This window comes from Simochromis diagramma, unplaced genomic scaffold (genome assembly GCF_900408965.1).
Source record: "Simochromis diagramma unplaced genomic scaffold, fSimDia1.1 OVJJ01000596.1, whole genome shotgun sequence".
Classification (NCBI taxonomy): domain Eukaryota; kingdom Metazoa; phylum Chordata; class Actinopteri; order Cichliformes; family Cichlidae; genus Simochromis; species Simochromis diagramma.
Genome location: NW_024387245.1, coordinates 3816934 through 3837323, shown reverse-complemented (window position 1 = coordinate 3837323; position 20390 = coordinate 3816934). Strand labels below are relative to the sequence as shown.

The 20390-nt window shown below is 40.9% G+C and overlaps 1 long non-coding RNA gene across 1 annotated transcript; it reads left to right on the top strand.

The window, feature by feature from the left end:
* Window positions 1-9002: 9002 nt before the first annotated feature.
* LOC120714435 lies at window positions 9003-14665 on the top strand. Its single transcript, XR_005691413.1, has 3 exons — window positions 9003-10469; window positions 13804-14036; window positions 14364-14665. It is a non-coding gene; the product is annotated as an uncharacterized LOC120714435 (long non-coding RNA).
* Window positions 14666-20390: the final 5725 nt, after the last annotated feature.

The window sequence follows — 20390 nt, the reverse complement described above, 5'->3', positions numbered from 1 at the left end:
CACCTGGAAAGACTTGTCAAAAGTCCTCATAATTTGAATAAAGATATTTTTGATAGATACGGTAAGATTGTACTGGTAATTTGCAGTTCTGTCACGTGTATACATCTGGGTGGGTTGCGAGCTGTGAAGCTGAAGATCGTTCTAGAAACACAAATGTTTTCACTCTTCTGTTGCTTTTTCATATATTTCCACACATTAATATTGATCCCACCTGTCTCACCTGTTTCATGCTTTTATACATAATAACAGGACACGTGTGATCTGAGCGCTGCTGTGGTTGCTGTGCTGCACGTCTTCATTTAGATAACAGAGACATCTAGTGGTTCAGAGGGAGAACTGCAGGAGGTGGAGCTGTGTTTTAGCATGGAAAACTTTTTATCTTTTAGGCGCAGATACAAATATGACAAGTATCAGTGTGAGATACAAAAGGTCACATCAGTCAGCAGAGGGAACAGTGATCACACAGCAATGTAAGAATAGAAACATAACAGTCAATCTGGACATGTATACAGATGGAAGCAAACAAACAGGATGTAACACTACATTAAAGCCATGATTGGGAAGAAAACAAAGCCAAAGGAAAATATATTTGATCTCAGGAATCCAAATCAGAGGCTTTAGAGCAGGGGTCGGCAACCCTTGGCACGCGTGTCACAGCTGCCACGTGAAGGGTTAACTGATGGCACGACCATAGCTGGACTGGCCATCGGGCATACCGATGGTGATTTTTTATTTTTTTGTTCTGGTATAAACGATGGAAGGTGGTGGATTGGCCGGATGCTGGTCGATGTGTAAAAATAAGTCAGTTGTTTGGTGGTGGCTATGGCGGAGCTTCCACAGAGGCAGCAGGTGGATGAGGGAAAGGGGAGGCAGGAGGAGCAGAGACCCGAGGCGGCCGTCGGTCCGAGTGTCAGGTGAACTGAACTTCAGGTAAGAAGTTATGACCTGCAGTCTATCTGGGTCAGATATAAACCAAGTTTAGGTGGAGTTTATTTTCCTTGTGCTGACTTTTTACAGTCAGTTACAATAACTCGTACTGCGTACTAGCTAGCATGACGGAGTTTCTATACAGCTGGGTGGTGCTATGATGTTACTGATAGTGAACTTTATTTTAGTAGAGTTTCCAACCCTCCTGTAAAAAACAGAATCGTCTCGTATTCAGAGAAAATATTACGCTTTTCGTGTTGAGCTGAGAAGGAACATAGTTTGTCCCGGACTTCAGCTAGAATGGAAAAGACACAAAGCTGGATTTATTCTGTGTCTTTACACTGTCATTCTCTCCCCTCTCTCTACTGTTGCTACTTCAATTATGAAACTGATCAATGATCAGCTGATCGGCTTTTCTCTCTTGTTTGTTTAATTGCCCACTTTGCGCCACAAACAGGAAACCAGTGGATGTCGCGCTAAACAACAGCAGCACGTTTAAGCTTGATCAGCTGTTGTTAGAATTTATTTAATATTAATTTCTAGTATCAGCTGATGTTTGCTGGAGCCACAGCTGTAAAGCTGCTGGTCATGATGTCGGTTTGGATATGTGGTGAGAGGGAAACATGAAGATGAAACCAGGAGATGTCCTTACTGAATCATCAGAGCTGAGCAGGTGATGGAGAAACAGGTTTACCTTTCAGGTCACATGAATGAGTTGAAGTTATGAACTGTTTCTGAGAGACAAATAACACCAGGATCCTTTTCTAAGTAGCCTAGAGCTGGTAACTGTGCAGGGGCGGGTCTAGTAAAGTTTTGCCAACCTAAACCAGGGGGTTTAGAGCATCATAGAGTTTTTGTGGTTTGTTTTCTTTAAGTCATTTCACAGATTTTCTCTATAATTTCAGTTCCTTGAATAAAACAACAAACTTAGGGGATGATTTTGTAATCCGACTTTATGTATGAAAGATTTGACTAAACATAAAACAATCTTCCAACTCAGTCGTCATTCTTATCTTGTGAAATCAAACCAAATGTTCTGTTGTCTCTAAATCAGGGATTGATGAAATCTTTGGTTGCATCCATTTATGAACATGTTCTCATTCATATTAAATCGTAGTCTAAGTCCTTCTTTCGAGGGATAAATGTCATTCATTATCTTCAAATGTGTTTCTGTTGTTTTGGGGGGAAGTTTGAAGTCCATTGTTCAAAGTCTGTTAATGAAACTTTATGAAGTTTATGTAGGAATGTTTCTCCTATTTTGTATTTGTTTGAATTATGATGTAGTTCTGACTCTTTCTGCCATGATGCCAGGTCTCTCTTGAAAACAACATTTTTAATCTCAATTAAATTTCACCTGGAGAATAAAGGATGATAATAATAATTTTGTCTTCAGGAATCATTTCTCTGTAAAACAGCTTCTTCTGAAACTCTTGTTACATTTCTTGTTTATTGTTTGCTGTTTTAGAAAAATGTCATCGTCTCTGTGTGAACTTAAACTCTACATGTGGTGTCAGCTATAAACGAGCTCTAGAGTCTAATAACGATGCTTTTATTATTGTCTGGTATCCAACCTAACCCTGGGCCTCTGGCTGAATGCGAAACACCAGCAGATGTTAAAAACTGTCTGGGTTACACGTGCATCACGTCGTGTGCTTCCTAACATGGATATGATTGGAATCTGGGCCTGTTCAAGCGGTGCTGGTATCATTGTTGTTTCTGAGACTTTCCAAATCTTTACTGGATAAAAACGTAGCAACTGATGGATTTAACATTTAGCACTCAGACTGTCCCAGAAAAGGTGGAGGTCTGGAAGTTTGTGTGAAGGTCTGTCTTGCTGCTCAAGTCTTGTTCTCTCCATCTGCACCTCAGCCATTTGAAATCTTGGCCTTAACTATTGATCTGTTTGGAAATCAGACTGTTGTTGGCTGCTATCAGCCTCCACCTGCTTCCCCCAGCACATCACCGTCTCTGGTTCAACTTTTATCTGAGCTGCATTTTAATGACGTCTTTCAGATGGATGGTTTTCATTGGGACTGGCTTTCTTCTGTGTCTGATGATTTTAAGGCACGCTGCTTGTTTTTAAAACTGACTCAAATTATTTAAAGCCTCACACGCCTTGATCCTAAACACCCAGATAAATCTGCTCTTATTGACCTTTTTTAACTAATATGCTGCGTAAGTTTTCCACATCTGCAGTTTTTGCCAACGACCTGAGTGATCACTGCATAGTTGGTGCTGTGAGAAACACTAAACTCTCACGCTCCGAGCCCGCATCAGTTTGAACTGGGGTCGTATTAAACAGGTTGACAATGTCAGTTTGGGAACATTTACAGGAGAGGTGTGTCTACTTTGTGGACAGACACGCCCCTTTTTGCCAGGTCAGGGTGAAAGGTCGGGACAGGCCTGGTTTGGTTCAGTACCGGCCGATCTCCTACATGAGAGAAACCAGGCCTGGGCAGGAAGTCTGGCTCTGATGCTGATTGGCTACGTTTTCATTAGCTGTGTAATTGGATTACTGCCTCCATCATCAAGATCCAATGTAACTATTTTTTACTTTAACGACTGACAGTCCAAACGACCGTAGGAGGTTTTGGCAAACTATAAAGTGTCTCTGCCAGCTGTGACTCCTCAGAGCTTCCTCCTCACTTAAAGATCGACTCCACTCCTGTGTCACACAAAACTGAAATGTTGCTTTAACAAACACTTTGTTGCTTCTTGTTCTTTGTTCAGCACAGTATCTGATGGTAAACCTCTTGCACACAACTCTGCTCGTAGTTCCTGCTTACTGATACCTTTTCCTTCACACCTGTCACAGTAGAAGAGGTTTGTAAGGCTTTGAATAGCCCCAACACCAGAAACTCGTCCTCACAATCGTTCTCCTTCCTTCTTGCACTTGGCTGCAAATATCATAGCTGAGCCAGTGTCTTATATTTTTAATCTTTCTCTACAACAGAAGGCTTTACCACAGATGTGGAAGTGTGCCTCTGCACTCCCCCACTGAAAGCTGGTGATTCTTCAACAGTTAATGATTACAGGCCAATTTCCAAACTCTGTGTCTTATCTAAGGTTCTTCAAAGGCTGGTAAATAATCAACTTCAAAGTTATCTGGATGAAAATAGGATTTTATCTCCCTTCCAGTCTGGTTTTAGGAAACTGCACAGTACTGGAACTGCTTCGATAAAAGTTCTCAAAGACGTCTATGAAGCGCTGGATGCAAAGAACTACTGTGCAGCTCTTTTTATTGATCTATCAAAGCCTTTGACACTGTTGACCACAACAAAAACTCTTCTGGCACAACTTCACCTACTTCCAAGCTGCATGGAGAGGATGAGGATCTAACAGCACAGGAACTCCAGCAACACTCAGCAGCAGCTGCTCCCAGTCCCTTGGTTTATGAGCTGAGCTGCTGACCACAGCATTTTATGTCATAGATTACTGGAAATAGGCCTTTCAGACCGAGCAGCTGGATGCTTCTCTAATGTTCTTTTGGACATCAGCAGTGCGTTCAGCTCAATGGTCTCTCTTCCAGCTTTTTAAATGTCACTAAACGAGTGCACAGGGTTCTGTCCTGGGTAGAGTTGGATGTCTCGAGACCGGTCTTGGTCTCGAGACCGGTCTCGAGACCACTTTTACGTGGTCTTGGTCTCGTCTTGGTCTCGACGGACTTTTGTCTTGGTCTCGGTCTTGGTCTCGACGGACTTTTGTCTTGGTCTTGTCTTGGTCTCGACGGACTTTTGTCTTGGTCTCGGTCTTGGTCTCGCTGTTTCGGTCTTGCGTTCTCAAATCGACATAGTGTTCGGGAGATTTGGAGTCAACCATCAGCGGAGTGGGGGGGGGGGGGGTGGCTTACTGGGCTTCAGCCCAAAAACAACACACGAAGCACAGAGCGCACCGTCGTAAATTCCCCCTAATTTTGGTATGATCCGAGCTCAGGCACTAGGCGACTGAGCGCAGCACCCATGTGAGCGAGGGGGGAGAAGCTGCTGCCTGCGAATTTGCTGCAGAGAGAGGAGAGCTTAAGTTTGACCAGGTACCAAAGCAAATCATTCGTACTAAACTAATAATGTAAATATGACGGTGTATCACAAAAGATTGATATCAAACTGATCACTTGGTTGCGTTACTTGCTCTTCGAGTGAATCAACAAATGGATAAATAAAAAGCTGAACAGCAATGCTGATTTTTTAGTCTTAGCTTACATTTCATATTTTCAGTTGTTACCCTCCACGGCTAAACAAACTCTCTAAATCGGTTTCAGTTGTGTACTGATGAACACAACAATGGACATAAGGAGCTTCTTTCAAAGAAAAAACTCAGGTAGATGTTATTTTATATATTATGCTTTGGATGTTGTTCAGTATATCTATGCAAAACAAGAGGAATTTCAATACACAGCAGGATATTCACAGTTGAAACCAGATATTTACATACACTTTATGGAGAAAACATAAAAACTTTTTTTTACTGTAAACATCAATTTAGAGTAAACTTTTGTTTTAGATAAATAAATGTTGAAATATCTTTTGAATTAGTTAAATGTCAGAATAAAAAGAGGGAGCTGTCTATTTTAATCACTTTCATCAAATTTAGGAGCACATATACACTAAGTTTATTGTTAATTAATAAGAAAACTCCAGACGATTCCATTCTGAGCTAAAGAAGCTTCTGATAGGTTAGTAGAGTCCATGTGATTTGATGTTACAATTAAAAAAGTGTTTGTGTTTTTATCTGAAGAGTACATAAATATCTGGTTTCAACTGTATTTGATGATGTTGGTGTGTGGCTTGATTGTCAGCACAAGAGGGAGAGAGAGGAGCAGAGAGGGAGAGAGAGAATGACGACAGAACAGAGATGGAACAAGAGCAGGTGAGACACACATGTTAGTCAAATGGTTGTTTGCCAAAACTCATCAGAACATGTATCTAGTACCTAGTGTTTCTTTTTAGATACCCTTTGTTACTTTTCAAATTCTATATTTATTAAGTTATGCAGGCTTGTTTGCACAACGAGGCTAAATAATTATATAAACTTTTCTCAATCTAAATATTGTACTTTGGTAGAATTAAAAAATAAGTGTAGTGCAGGTCTATGATGATTTTTAGTGCTACTATCATCTAGTTCTGATTTTGGTTCTGTCTTGGTTATTGTTGTAGTCCTGTTTTAATTCCAGATCAGTTTTGGGTCTGGTTGAATTGGGGTTTAGTCCCTGTGTCTTGATACAGGCCCGACTTTGTTCTGCCTTGCTGCTTAATTAAAAAAACTAGTTTAAGGTGTCCTGAATATGTATATAGAATAGCATCTGGCTGCAGTTTAAAGACTTTTTTTGTCTCGGTCTTGGTCTTGGTCTTGGTCTCGTCTCGACTCGGTCTCGGTCTTGGTCTCGTCTCAACTTGGTCTTGGTCTTGTCTTGGTCTCGATACCCTCTGGTCTTGGTCTTGTCTTGGTCTCGGATTAGGCGGTCTTGACTACAAGTCTAGTCCTGGGCTACTTATGTCAACGGTGTGGCACAAAATCTAGATGCATCTGTTCATTTTATACCATCAACATCGTTTTCAAACCATTACAGCAGCTGTTGATAGTATTCAGTCTCAGCTGGCTCAGACTGGCTTTAAATGTAGAAAAAACCAAAGTCATGTTGTTCACAAACAGAAAGAGGGTCCGGCTTTATTTCCTTCTCCTGTATCTGCTCAAAGTATTTCTATTGAAACTGTGGCCTCGTACACATACCTCGGTATTGTGGTTGATGACAGTCGTTCCTATAAGCCACACATTGAACATCTAATAAAGACACTGAGGCTGAAGTTGGGCTTCTCTTCCAGGAACAGATCATGTTTCACAGGAAAAAGCTTGTTGCTGCCACCTTTTTTTTACCTGCCCTGGATTACAGTGACATGATTTATATGAATGACTCTGCTCGCTCTCTTCATCTGTTGGATTTTGTCCATCATGGGGCATTAAGATTTATAACTGTCTGTAAACCTTTAACACACCACTGTACTCTGTGTTCTCTGGTTAACTGGTCCTCATTGGTCTTACACAGGATGGTCCATTAGTATCATTTTATCTATCAATCTGTTTCTGGGTTACTGCCTCCTATTTATCAGAGTACATGTTAGGCAAACAGTTTAGTTACAGCCTGCAGTCTCAGGACATCATTACATCCACTGTTCCATCAGTTCATGCAGAGCTTGGGAAGAAGGCGTTCTGCTTTTCTGCTCCGTCTTCATGGAAAACATGACAGAAGGATTTAAGGCTCTCCGTTAATTTCACTTGCAGACTTCAAAAGACGTACACATGTTTTTGTGAAACCATCTCTGGGAACTTGTTCTCGTTTTTAATGTGACTGAGTACATTACACAAACTTTTCTTTAATTGTTGTAATTTTAATATGTTTGTCTGGAACAGGTCTCTCCTGTAAATGAGACATTGAGTCTCAATGAGCCGACCTGTATAAATAAAGCTTCAATTACAAAGTCCTTTGTTTAAAAGTTCCTTCAGCTGCCAGTGGGACGTGCTGTGGTTCTATCGGTTGCTGAGCCTTTATATTGTTAGTTAGAAACTACAAATATAATGGCTCACTGTATTTCAGAATCAGAGAAACTTTATTAATCCAGGAGGGAAACTGAGTTGTCATAGCAGCAAATATACAAGAAACAACAAGCACTCATATAAAGTGAGTGTAGAAACAGAGTTATGATAGATAAATATTCAGATAAATAATATCAATATGTGATGTAGGTGTTGATGCAAATGATGGCTTAGGGTGGAGCTGCGACAGTGTATAAAAACTGAAGCTCCCAGAGCCAAGTGTTATTTGTTCTTCCGTAACTGAGGTGAACTATAACCTGCTCAGGTAGAATTTAATAACAGCGTGTCTGAACTGCTCATCTCCAGGCTTCACGTCTCATTCTGTAAGAACTTGTTGTTTGTTTATTAACTTTTTATAAACAACATACTTTTGTATACTTCCAAGAAAGAGGGAGAACTTACTCTTCTGCCACACTCACGTTCATCTTTATCTGTCATCAGTTCAGATAAAAGCATCACTGATTATTCTGAACACTGTTTTAAAGCTTCTGCGTCACTCTGATTTCTTCTTAAAGTTGGCAGACAGGATTGTGAAGAAGGACATAGTGGATCCCCCCTTTTAATGAGCATATTATCTGTGAACACTGAATACAAACAACCTAAATGCTCATTAAAGAAGCAGGTTGGCTCATAAAGTGCTCTGTACTTGTTTTATGCAAGTGCTGTTTCTGGAAACAACCACCATCTGTAATCAACACAGGACTTATTGAGCTGTCAGGTGTGCAGACAACATGGCACATTTTGGGAACACCTATAGTTGATGTCTTAATTATGAAAATAGCTACTATGTAGTTGATGCTTCCTGTTCTGCCAGAGCAGGTGCAGCCTTTGTGGAAGTGGGTTCCACTGGACCAGCGTCTGTGAACGATCCATTGTGGGTGATTTTTTTTTTTTGACCTTACATCTGTGTGTAAGGACCAACCACAACCATCTAAAATCTTTGCATGTTATTTTATCTTCTGTGTAAGAAGTACACAGCATACCCTGATGATCAGCTTCAAGGGTTCTCAGTGTAGGATGCATACAGTATGTCATGCTGAAATATAGAGCACTTACAATAGAACCCACTAGAAACCAATTATTTTAGCCTGGCTCCTTAAATCTATGGCATTTTCCCCATGCTGACTGATATGCTGCTCAGTGTCTTTTGCTGTCTGTCATGATCCTGGGCCATGTTGGCCCAGCATTCTTAGTTTTCATATGTTTTGTGTGTTGTTCTTTATTTATGCCATGGTTTCTGTTAAGATGTTCCTTATTTGATTACTTCCTGTGTGCCCCTCTGTTTATCTGTGAGCCCTCGTTTCCCCTCCTTGAGTTTTATTCCATGTCTTCCCAGCCCGTTATGTCCGTGCTCTCCCCGTGCTGTCTCTCCTCCTCTCTGAACCTCCGTGTACTTCCTGTTTTACTTTGACAGTCTCCCGTCAGTGTTGCGTTTACTCCTGCCGTGTCTTGTTATGATTATCAGTGTCACCTGTGTTCCCCGTGTGCTCCCACTTCCCTCGTTAACCCTCTGTGTATTTATGTCTGCGTCTCCCTCAGTTCTGTGTCGCGTTCTCCCTCATTCATGGCCGTGTGTTTCTCTGTGTATTACGTTATAGTTTCCTCGTTTAGGTTGTATGGTTTTTCTCTCCAGCAATAAAGCTGTGTTTTGAGTTCATTCCTGCCTCCGTGAGCTTGCGTTTGGGTCCTCATCCTGCCTGCACACAGCCGCAACCGTGACAGTCTGCTTTTAAATCAGATGTCACTCTGAACATAAACACAAGCCACAGCAGCCCAGCTGTCTTAGCTGAGTACAAGGATACATTTACTCTCTTTGTGTAAAATATTGTGATGATTTTACATTATATTAGGCAGGCAGCTGCCCAAATTAAACCGTGACTATCAGCAGTTTGGTTATTTTGAACGCCTCGGCTGGAAAAAATTCAAAATGGTTTGTAAGGTTGGCCACAGCTTTGTATGTAAAGGGGAGTTAGAAGATTGCTTCATATTTTAAGATTGATTAAGATTAATTAATATTTTTAATTGTTTTATTTTACATCTCACCTTTTACACTGCATTGAGTTGCTGCCATGTGATTGGCTGAGTGTACATCGTTCTTTGTTTCAAAATGCACTTAATGCTTGGTTGAACAGTTGTGATGTTTATCTCCTTTAGATTTATTTTTTATTTTCATGATGAAAAATGGTTTGTTGGTTCATACCTATGAAGTTACAGTGTTTCTGAAAAGCCTAAAAAGATGAATTGTTACCATAGTAAACTTCAAAACAGACTTTATTATATGATATAGTTATAAAATTGGATAAAAATTGACTTCAGCATAATATAAAATAATGTGTTGTCACTATGTATGCATTGGTCAACTTTCAGATCTATGAAGTTCAGCTCCCCCAGCTGTGTCTCCCTCCTGTGGCCCATTCCCTCATTACTACCCTGTGTATTTAAGCCCTGTGTTTTCCCATGCTTGGTGTCGCGTCGTACCCTCAGACCCTGCCTGTGTGTTCCTGCTTGGTTTCATGGTTTGGTTTCTGTTTTTGTTTCATGCCAGCAATAAAAGCTGTGGTTTTAGTTACATTTCGTCTCGGAGTCCTGCATTTGGATCCACATTTCCACCTGCCCGCACTCAGAGCCCTGACATCAGCATAATATAAAATAATGTGTTTTCCCGATACCTGATTTTTAGCACTATGTATGCATTGGTCAACTTTCAGATCTATGAAGTTCAGCTCAGTTATCTATGTTTTCATTTTTAGTTTCCATTTGCATTTAGATGCACGGCCGATTCTCTGATGTGTGATCTGTTTCTACCTGTGCTGATGCTAGCAGGACTAAAGCTGATCAAGCAGCAGTAAATATGTGAAGCAAGGCTGAAGGATACACTCATAAAATGAACAGAATCATAAGAATATAACAGCACGAGCACTGCAAATGCAACTAAAACATGTTGACATCAAATGGTATGTTATTTGAAATCTATATGAAATAATGACACATCTATGTTTTCCAATTTATTTATTTTTTTGTATTTATTTAGTTTTTCCACAGTTGTGTAAATCAGTCTGTCTGTGGACTGGTACAGCTGAAAAGCCGACGCAGCCAGTTCCTCTTCTTCTTCTTGGGTTTTTTCTCTGGCACAGTCTTAGCTTCAGTTTCGAGTTCAGCTGGATTGGTAGTTATCGTTTTCTCTCTGTCTTCTGTTTGTTGTAGAGAGTCATGCAGAGACATCTCAGTTGATGTCAGGGAGTCTTCTTCTTCTTCCTTGTCCTGTTCTTTGGTGTCTTTTTCCACCAGAAGCTCAGATTTTCCATTTGCTGTGTTGGAATTTTGTTCATTTTGCTCCTGTGTGATTTTAATGTAGGACGCTTTGACTTCTTTCACCTCTTGATAAAGAGTCTCTACTTTCATGTCATGAAGCTCCTTGTTGGAGCAGAGCTGGGATTTAAGCTCACTGATTTCCATGTTCAGTGTCTCCTGGTCCTGCCTATGTTTATCTTCCTGTTCCTTGAGTTGGTGTTGAGCTTCTAGGAGCTGTTGTTGGAGTGTTCCTATTTGCTCTTGTTGAGTCTTGTATTGGACTTCAAATTGAGCCTCCTTCAGACCTACACAGTCCGTGTGTGAAGCCTCTGTGGTTTGTGTAGAAGAATCCACACACTGCTCTGTGGTAGGGTCGCTGACGTCTTCGTGCAGGACACGGATCATGTCATCCAGCATGACAACTGCTTGGTTGTCCTTTGCTTGAACCTCTGTTTTGCTCTTATCAGGCTTATTATTATCATTAGCCTCCTCCAGTTGCTCTATGAGCTCTTTAATTGTTTCTTCATGCTGTTTTTTGTCGGCGATCATCTGTGCATGAAGTTTGGTCACCTTAGACTGGTAATAAGAAGCCCTCTTATTAGCAGCTACCAGTTTCCAGTAAAGCTCGTTCTGGTGGTTTTGGGAAGCTTGTAGTTGATGCCTGAGAGCAGCAATCTCACAACATGAATCATACTGGACTCTGCCATGATGGGGTATAAATCTGGGATTTGGCTGATGTTGCCACGTCCCTCCATTTGGCCCAGGGTTTTGTCCACTGGCGTTATTCATGTTTGCCTCTGTCTCCATATTCACGTCGTCCTTTGGTTCTGACATAGGGAGGGATTCAGGGTTTTCCCTTTCAGAGGTTCCTTCAGGGTTTCCTGACACTTCTTCATTTCTCAGGTTGCTTCCATCAGCCACGTTGTTTTGGGCTTCTAGAAGAGCCCGAGCATACGCCCGAGTAATCGGTCGTCTGGGTTCTTCAGCCACTCTTTTCTGTTTTTGCCCCCTTTTTTTCTTGCCTTTCACGACCACTTCTGTTTGAACTTGTGCCAGAGGACGTGTTTCAGGATTTGGTGTTTGGGCTTTTTTGAGGTCATTTTCCGATCTTTGCAAAACTGTTATATTTGGGCTCACGACCACTTCCATCTGTGCTTCTGCCATTTTATATGCGTCTGCTTCTGCGTCTGCTTCTGCGTCTGCTTCTGCGTCTCTGTGTCTTCCTTATCTTGGTTTTAACAAACAGGTTGTTTTGTAGTTCTGCCACCAAAGAGTTGCTACAGTTGACTGAATTTCTCCTTCCAATGACAGAATGTGATGACATCACAAGCTTTGTGCCTTTGATGACATCACAGGCTTTGTGCATTTGATTCTGTGATTGGATAATTTGAAAATAAAATGTCCACAAATGTACTTTAAAAAAAGTCATTTTATTTTGTAGTATATGTTGAATTAACACTATAAAAGCTACTCGACCAGAATTGCAGTTAAAAATAAAACAAAAGCAAAACACAAGTTTTTATAAATGGTTGTTACAAACAAACCAAAGGAGAAGACGACTGTTTAGTGGAAAAATATTAGACATGCTCTCTCATAATAACTGTGTAATAATGTAAACTAAGACATGTCGAAAACATTGATATTTAGTTAAAGGTATTTATTCAAACGATCCAATGACCAGCATGTTTTAGTGAATGTCTGTAGGCACTGGGAGCTTGGTGGTTGCCTAGGCGACAATATGTCATCTATGTTTTGTTTTTAATTCAGTTTCACTGGTGAAACTAAGAAACAACAGGCTGTAGAGGGACACGTTAACAGAGCTTTACTAACTCTTACTGTCATATCCAGTGTGGACAAATCTGTATAGATTTATATTAATATATTAATCATTCATTTGAATAACCAAGGATGCAAAATAAAAATCACAGGAGAGTTTATGAGACGAGGTCAAGTTCAGAGACACACGTTTAGCAGAGGTGAAGCCTCGAGGACAGCTGGCAGCTACACCCATGTATGACAGCACCCACCTGTCACAAAGAGCAGCCTTTCCATGCCTGACTCTGCATAATTGTCAGCATCCAAGCATTTTAAATGAGTCATCATCCTCAGAAATCATCCTTTGCACAGTTGTTATGAAGAGAAAAATAAACTTTAGAGCTGAAAATCAGATATGAAGCGTGATCTGGGAGGGGAAGGGCACCTGCTGCCAGACAATGTTCACCTTGGAAAAAGTCAAAAGTGGTTTATAAATTTTGCCACAGGTCTGTTTGTCAGAGGGAGTTAGGCGATTGCTTCATAATTAAAGACTGATTAAGATGGATTCATATTTTCTTAAAGGTTCTTTTTAGACCTCACCTTTTACACCTGCATTGAGTTGCTGCCATGTGATTGGCTGATCAGATATTTGCATTAATGAGTATTTGAACAGATCTACCTAATGAAGTTTTATATTTATGATGAAAATGCTTTGATGGTTCATACCTATGGAGTTACAGTATATCTGAAGAGCCTTAAAATATTTTTTTTTACCATAGTAAACTTCAAAACAGACTTTATTATATGATATAGTTTTAAAAAAGGATAACAATTGACATCAGCATAATATAAAATAATGTGTTTTCCCGATACCTGATTTTTAGCACTATGTATGCATTGGTCAACTTTCAGATCTATGAAGTTCAGCTCAGTTATCTATGTTTTCATTTTTAGTTTCCATTTGCATTTAGATGCACGGCCGATTCTCTGATGTGTGATCTGTTTCTACCTGTGCTGATGCTAGCAGGACTAAAGCTGATCAAGCAGCAGTAAATATGTGAAGCAAGGCTGAAGGATACACTCATAAAATGAACAGAATCATAAGAATATAACAGCACGAGCACTGCAAATGCAACTAAAACATGTTGACATCAAATGGTATGTTATTTGAAATCTATATGAAATAATGACACATCTATGTTTTCCAATTTTTTTTATTTATTAATTTTATTTTTTCCACAGTTGTGTAAATCAGTCTGTCTGTGGACTGCCAGCCAACACATCCACAACACCAACAACTCAGACAGCACAAAGCCTTTTAAGTTGGCGAGGCGTGATAGCAAATGCAGCGCAGGTACATCCATCTCACCTGCAGCAGCATCGCAGACCACGCCCCCCCTCCACACCACTCTTTCCTCATAGTTGCTCGCCATCGTTGCGCTCAGAGGGTAGAAGGTCCCGATCGAAGTGCACAGGTAACTTCCCTTCACATTTCACGACAATGATCCTGTTAGTGAGAAGCCTGCCTTCATACTGGCAGCTGGGTTTCCTGGCTCCCTGATGCTTTAGCTTACATTTAATTATGCGAAACGTTGCGGTACTATACGTCATGCCGCTATTTTCATCGTACCTCCCATCACCTCTACAAATGGATTTGACCTTTGCTGGAATGCTGAGGATGAATGTGTTGGTTTCCTTACAACTGTTGTCAATTTTGTAGATATTCCTATTTGATCTTTCTGTGTTACACAGCTTTTCAGTCATCTTAGCATCTACATGCTGTCTTCTAAACTTTTCATAAGGTGTTTCTTCAGGTCGGTGCTCGCTTGGTTGAAAATTGTTCACTTTGGAAAATCCGGAAGCAAAGAGCAGCACGAGCATCATGCAGACAAACAGTGTCTTCATCGTCTCCTGGAGAAGAAAACACATGGACGTTTTTCCACATTAAGAATTTGGCAGATACATCCTTTTGGATCCTGAAGCTCAGTAAGTCGTCTTTGTGAGCTGCAAACACACACGACAAGAGGACTGATAGACCTTTTTCTTTAAATGAAAGAAGTCGTTTTATTTATAGTTTTCTTTTTTATTTATTTATAATCATATATATGACTTTGTTCTCTGTTTATTTTTTATTTTTCAACTGTTAGGACGATTTCTAAATATCCTGAACAAGCCTGATCTGGACGGCTCCTGGAAGCAGATTCAGGCGTGATGATGTCATTTTCAACTGGAAAAAGAAGCTTTGAAAAGCTGAAGTAGTTTAAATGTTTAGATATTTAACCTTGTTGTATTACTTTATATTTTATATTCATCGTATTAAGACATCAAGATATTTGTTTTTGCCTTAAAATTTTGTGTTTTAATTTATACTTTTTGTTATTATTTTTTTTAATTTTGTCATTTTGCCTTTTTTACTTGATGTGATTTGGATAAATATATATTTATATCTACAGATATATTGAGAGAGTTTTTCTCTGGGTTTCACAAGCCCATTTTATAGATAAAAGTCCAGGTCATAATAGATCCGGTTCATTAAGAACAAAGTTTAAATCCTATTTAATATAAATGCCTTTCTGCACTCAGTTATTCTTTCCTGTCACATGTTTCAGTGTGCTCTGTAGTAACAATGACACACTGCAAAATAAAAATAATAAGACACTCACCTTTTTTTTCCTTTACTAATGATGATGATTAACCTGCAGTGGTTCAGGTATAAGTTGGTTGTCTGGAACAGCAGGTGATGAAGATGTGGTGAAGGGTCTGTGGTTCATGTATATAGTGGGTTCATTACATAACTGGATAGGCAACATCTGACAGTCAGTTTAAATAAGATCTTGTTGTATTTGAACACAAATCAGCAAAAACAGGTCTCTCACCGTGCAAATATACAGCTTACGTAAGTTTAGTGTGCTCACCGAATGCAGTGTTTAGTGTAGCAGCAGAATTATGACAGTTTATGGAGATGTTCAACGTGAGCCTGCTGCCCAGCTTTAAAAGGAAAATCATTTTAAATGATACATAATAAGTTCTTACCAAAAGAGGAATGCAGACGGAGATGAGCAGAGATCTCTTCTGCAGTTCAGATGCTGCTGTGAGTTCTAGTTCACTTCTGTCACAGAGGAACAAAGTGTGTTTGGATCTGGACACTTTGATTTTTATACTTCTGATCAGCACCACCTCAAATAATCCTTTGCATCCACACCTACATCACTGGCCCACCACTTCTAGGAAACTTTAACACTTCCCTGCTTGTGACTCAGAAAGATAATGCAAATATGATGACCACTGACCACAAGAACCTGCATGTAGATGCAGCCTGTTTTTCCACATCTGGCTTTAGAAAAAAAATTAATGCACAAACAAATAGATTTAAAATAAAAAGATGTGTTGGTATATTTTGACCTTTCAAATAAACTATTAACACTTCTTTTTTCCCCTTTTTAAGTATAATTTTTGGCAAATAAAGTGAGTGTATTGACCATTTGCAGTTAAAATGTTGAACAATCTTTTTATTTTTGTTTTACTACCAGTTGGTTGTAATAATTTCATATGAGGATTTAAATGGATGTATAACAAAACAAAGGATAAAAGTATATATAAAAGTATATTTAATGAAGCTGATCGAACAACAGTGCAATATGGCATGATGACAGTGTTTACAATTTTGGCAGGAGAACAAAAGATAAATATTATAAAATACAAGACATGAAAATCTCAGAGGTCAGGGGTCGGGGGCCCAGGAAGTCTGACCCGCAGATTCCAGGTCTGACTTCGAGTACATAAAATATCATCTTTCTTGTGGGGAAGGAGCCTGAGTTAGAGCAGGAAGTTACACCATATTGATATTGTTGGGGTAGCCTCAATGCCAGTGTTGGACTCTCCAGTTTCCTTGAAGGAGGTTTGACTTCGTGCCATCGTTGGCTGGACTCTGTGCTCATTGATATCCCCGTATCAGTGAGTTAAGACACCATGCATTTATTTTCTGTGTGGCACATGTGGTGAACACCAAATGTGCTACCACATTCTGGTAAATTTTATTATTTTTAAGAAAAACATATGTCAGCAATTAAGACAATTATTATTTTACATTCATTACGTGTATTCGATAACAATTGAGGAGAGTAAAAGTGAGAAATAATAAGCGGAACTGTTGACACTGTAGTCGTTCGCCCGCGGTTGCCTAGAGTGGACCAACTTCCTGTCCTCTCAGATGCAATTCGGGAAAAGACACGAGTGCTCCTGTGATTCTTTCTCTGAGACTCTACCTTTATTTTTACAGGTCAGTATCGTCTTAAAAATACAGTGTATGAGGGTTTTGTGCCTTGTTCTACTTCGGTGTTTACTGAGAGTTATGTTGACACCGCCGATGTAACCTTAAGTGAGGTTTAGTTGAAAATTACTGAAGCGCGGCACCGCAGCGGTGGTAAAGCCGAGCCGCGCAGCCCCAGGTCTCGCGAGAGTTACCGCGAGTTATCGCGAGAGTTACCGCGAGAGTTCGCCAGCCCGCGGGATGTATTTAAACTTGGTAAACTCCATTTAACAATCAAATATGTGTGTGTGGTGCTCCAATTTAACTGTAAAGGCCCTGACATCAGATTATTCGAGATTAAAATATCTTATATATACTTTATGGTTCAAGTGATGTGGAAATGTTAAGAATAAGCTAAGAATGAATGTACATTTATGTTGTTACATTGCAAAGTAATACATTCAGGTGTGTTTTGTCTAATCTAGTAAGATTTATGCACTTATATCAGATTTGTGGATAAGCTATTTTGAGTTTGCCCTATATGTGAGAGAGCAATAAGACTGTTAAGGCATTATATGGTATCTGCACTGCTGATGTAAATGAGTGAAGGAATAGTGTGATTAACAGTGTAAACTGGAGAAATGTAATGACCATAGATGCATATATTTGCCAAATGCCTTTTATTTACCTTTTACAGTTATTGAGCATATCTGACAAGTGAAAACACTGGATGTAAATTATATTTGTTGATCTGAAATAAGAGATGCAATTCGGGAAAAGACACGAGTGCTCCTGTGATTCTTTCTCTGAGACTCTACCTTTATTTTTACAGATTTGTATTCTTTTTGTTATTGTGGTCTTCACATCTGGGACCCGTAACAAACTGTGGGGGCTCGTCCGGGATCTCTCCTCTACAGTCGTCGAGGGCAGATCCAGTGATACCAGAACCACGACACAATCGTGACAAGGCCGTTACTCCAGCCAAGCCAGCGAGTAGGTGTCCAGGTAGTGAGGTGAAAAGGGGACCTTTGCCTCGACGTGGAACCGTACTGCAGTGAGGGGAGTGTGACGCATCCTAGTCACTATCGAGCTGAAGGATAATCAGAAAATACATACAACATGTCGACCGAGAGAAAGGAACTTGCCTGGAATATCAGGAGACGCTTGTTTTCACTCCAAGGTCAAGACCTCTTCGAACTCGCTAAGAGCCTCGCATCAGAAAACAAAGACACTACACAGCTCAGTCAGGATGATAAAGAAGGTTGTATGGACTATATCACCTCCTACATGCAGTCAAATACACTATTGCAACTTGAAGATGAGGGCATGAGTCATTTGTTGACTCTGAATGATTTGATTAATCTGGTCATCCAGGGAAGTAATCCTGCCGTGCAAACAGCTGGTGAGAATGAAGTACATGCCATGCCCAGTCCACAACCATCTAATACCGTGCTAGACCCACAACCGCCGGAAGATCCACCAGATATATCACCAAATCCCTATGCAAACGCAGAAACACAACAGTTAGAGGAGTTGAGGAAAGCGTATGAGATACTGGGTGAGAGGCTAAGACTATGTGGAACTGTAAGGGCCCAGTCACCTGCTGTAGCACGCCAGCAGAGCAATTTGCAACCACAACCAATCATACAGATTAGCCCTAAGCAGCCAGTCACTGTAAGAGACTTTTCGTACTTACCACGCAGAGAATTCAAAGTGTTTGGGGGACAGATTGGAGACAACAGTTCCGAAATCAGCTACAACAGTCTCACCAAGCAGATTAATGAAGGAGTTAAAGAAGGATTTGTGGAAGCTGAAATTGTTCGAGGTGTGTTGAGAATTGTGAAGCCTGGCACTTTCCGGGACATGTTAATGCTCAAAGATGACCTGTCTCTCCATGAACTTCAGGGCTTTCTGAGGTCTCATCTCGGAGAAAAAGCGACAACTGAAATGCTCCAGGAGTTAATGTGTGCTAGACAAAGTGAACAAGAGACGCCCCAGCAGTTTCTGTATCGCATGATTGGACTTAAACAGAAGCTTATTTTTCAGTCGAAGCAGGCCAACACTGAGATCTCCTATGACCCAAGAATCGTCCAGGAAGTTTTCCTCCACACAATCTATCAAGGCCTGGGGGCTAAGTACGCAGACTTGCGACAAAGACTAAGACCTCTCACCTCAAACAACAATGTCACTGACGAAGAGATTCTTAGTGAGGTCACAAAGATTATCAGTGATGAAAATGAACACCAGCGAAGGTTAGGCCAAGTCGCCCGCCAAAAGAGTGCACAAGCCCAAAGTGCTGGGATCGAAGCAAACGACAAGATAGCCAAAGAACAATCCTCACCAACAATCAAACAACTCGCCGCCCAAGTAGAGACTCTAACTAACATGGTCGCCAGCCTAATTAAACAACAGGAGGCAAAGCCTTGCCAGCTGTCCCCACAACCACCTCCCAACCCGCTTTTCCAAACCCCAGCCAACCCCAACAGACCTCCTCAAAAGAAAGCGTTCCTTTGTCCAAAGTGTACTGAACAGAACTTGCAGGACTGTAGTCATTGCTTTGTATGCTGCGAGTCAGGACACCGAGCGGTGGGATGTTTAAAGCGGACCAAAACTCAGGGAAACTGGAATCGGTCTCTGTCGAGGGACAGCCAGAGGCCGGCGCAGAGTCACAGTCCCAGCCAGTAAGGTCTTCCTCTGCACAGCTTACTACTGAGTGTGCAAGACGTCGCAGTAAGCTAAAAAGAAGGCAACCAAAGCGAGACCAGAGAAAGCAACAGGTAACCTCTTGCCAAAGTTTAACACCAAACAGCTGTAAAGTCCCCCTAGTTGGAAGGAAAAGCCTCCTCAAGTGTTTGATTGGTGGCTATCCAGTGACAGTGTTATTTGATTCTGGCTCACAAGTGAGTTTAGTGTACAGACAGTGGGTTCAGCGGTTTATTCCTAACTATCAGGTGCGACCCCTCCAAGAGCTGTTAAATGATGGACTTGAAGTTTATGCGGTTAACGGACAAGCAGTTCCTTATGATGGGTGGGTTGAACTTACAGTCACTCTTGCTGGTCACGAAGATCCCAATCTTACTGCAAGCCCCTTTCCTTGTCAGTAAGCTGTCACTCCCTCAGCCCCTCCTGGGAGCGAACGTGCTTGGCGCCATTATCCAAACACAAGAGTCAGACCGAGAGGCCAGTGCTTTATTGTATAGTCTCCTACGCAAAGCTTTTGGTACAGACGAAGAGCAAGTGATGGCTATGGTAAACTTCATACAAGTACCACAAAGAGCAGAATGTGACCCAGCCACAGTGAGAATTGGGAAGAGCAATGTGACCATTCCTGCTGGAAAAGCAGTCCAAGTGTGGTGCAGAGTACCCCAAAGTTTTGACATTTGTGACCCCCTGGTGCTGTACGAACCCGACGAGAACACTGCCTTGAGACTTGAGTGTTGGGGAAGGGCTCCTTGAGATCAACAACCCTCAAAGGCCATTTGTTAAGGTCCCCATCTCTAACCACTCCAAACACGAAATAATTCTACCGAAGAGAACAGCCCTGGGTACTATTCAACATGTCGCTAAAGTTATTGAGGCA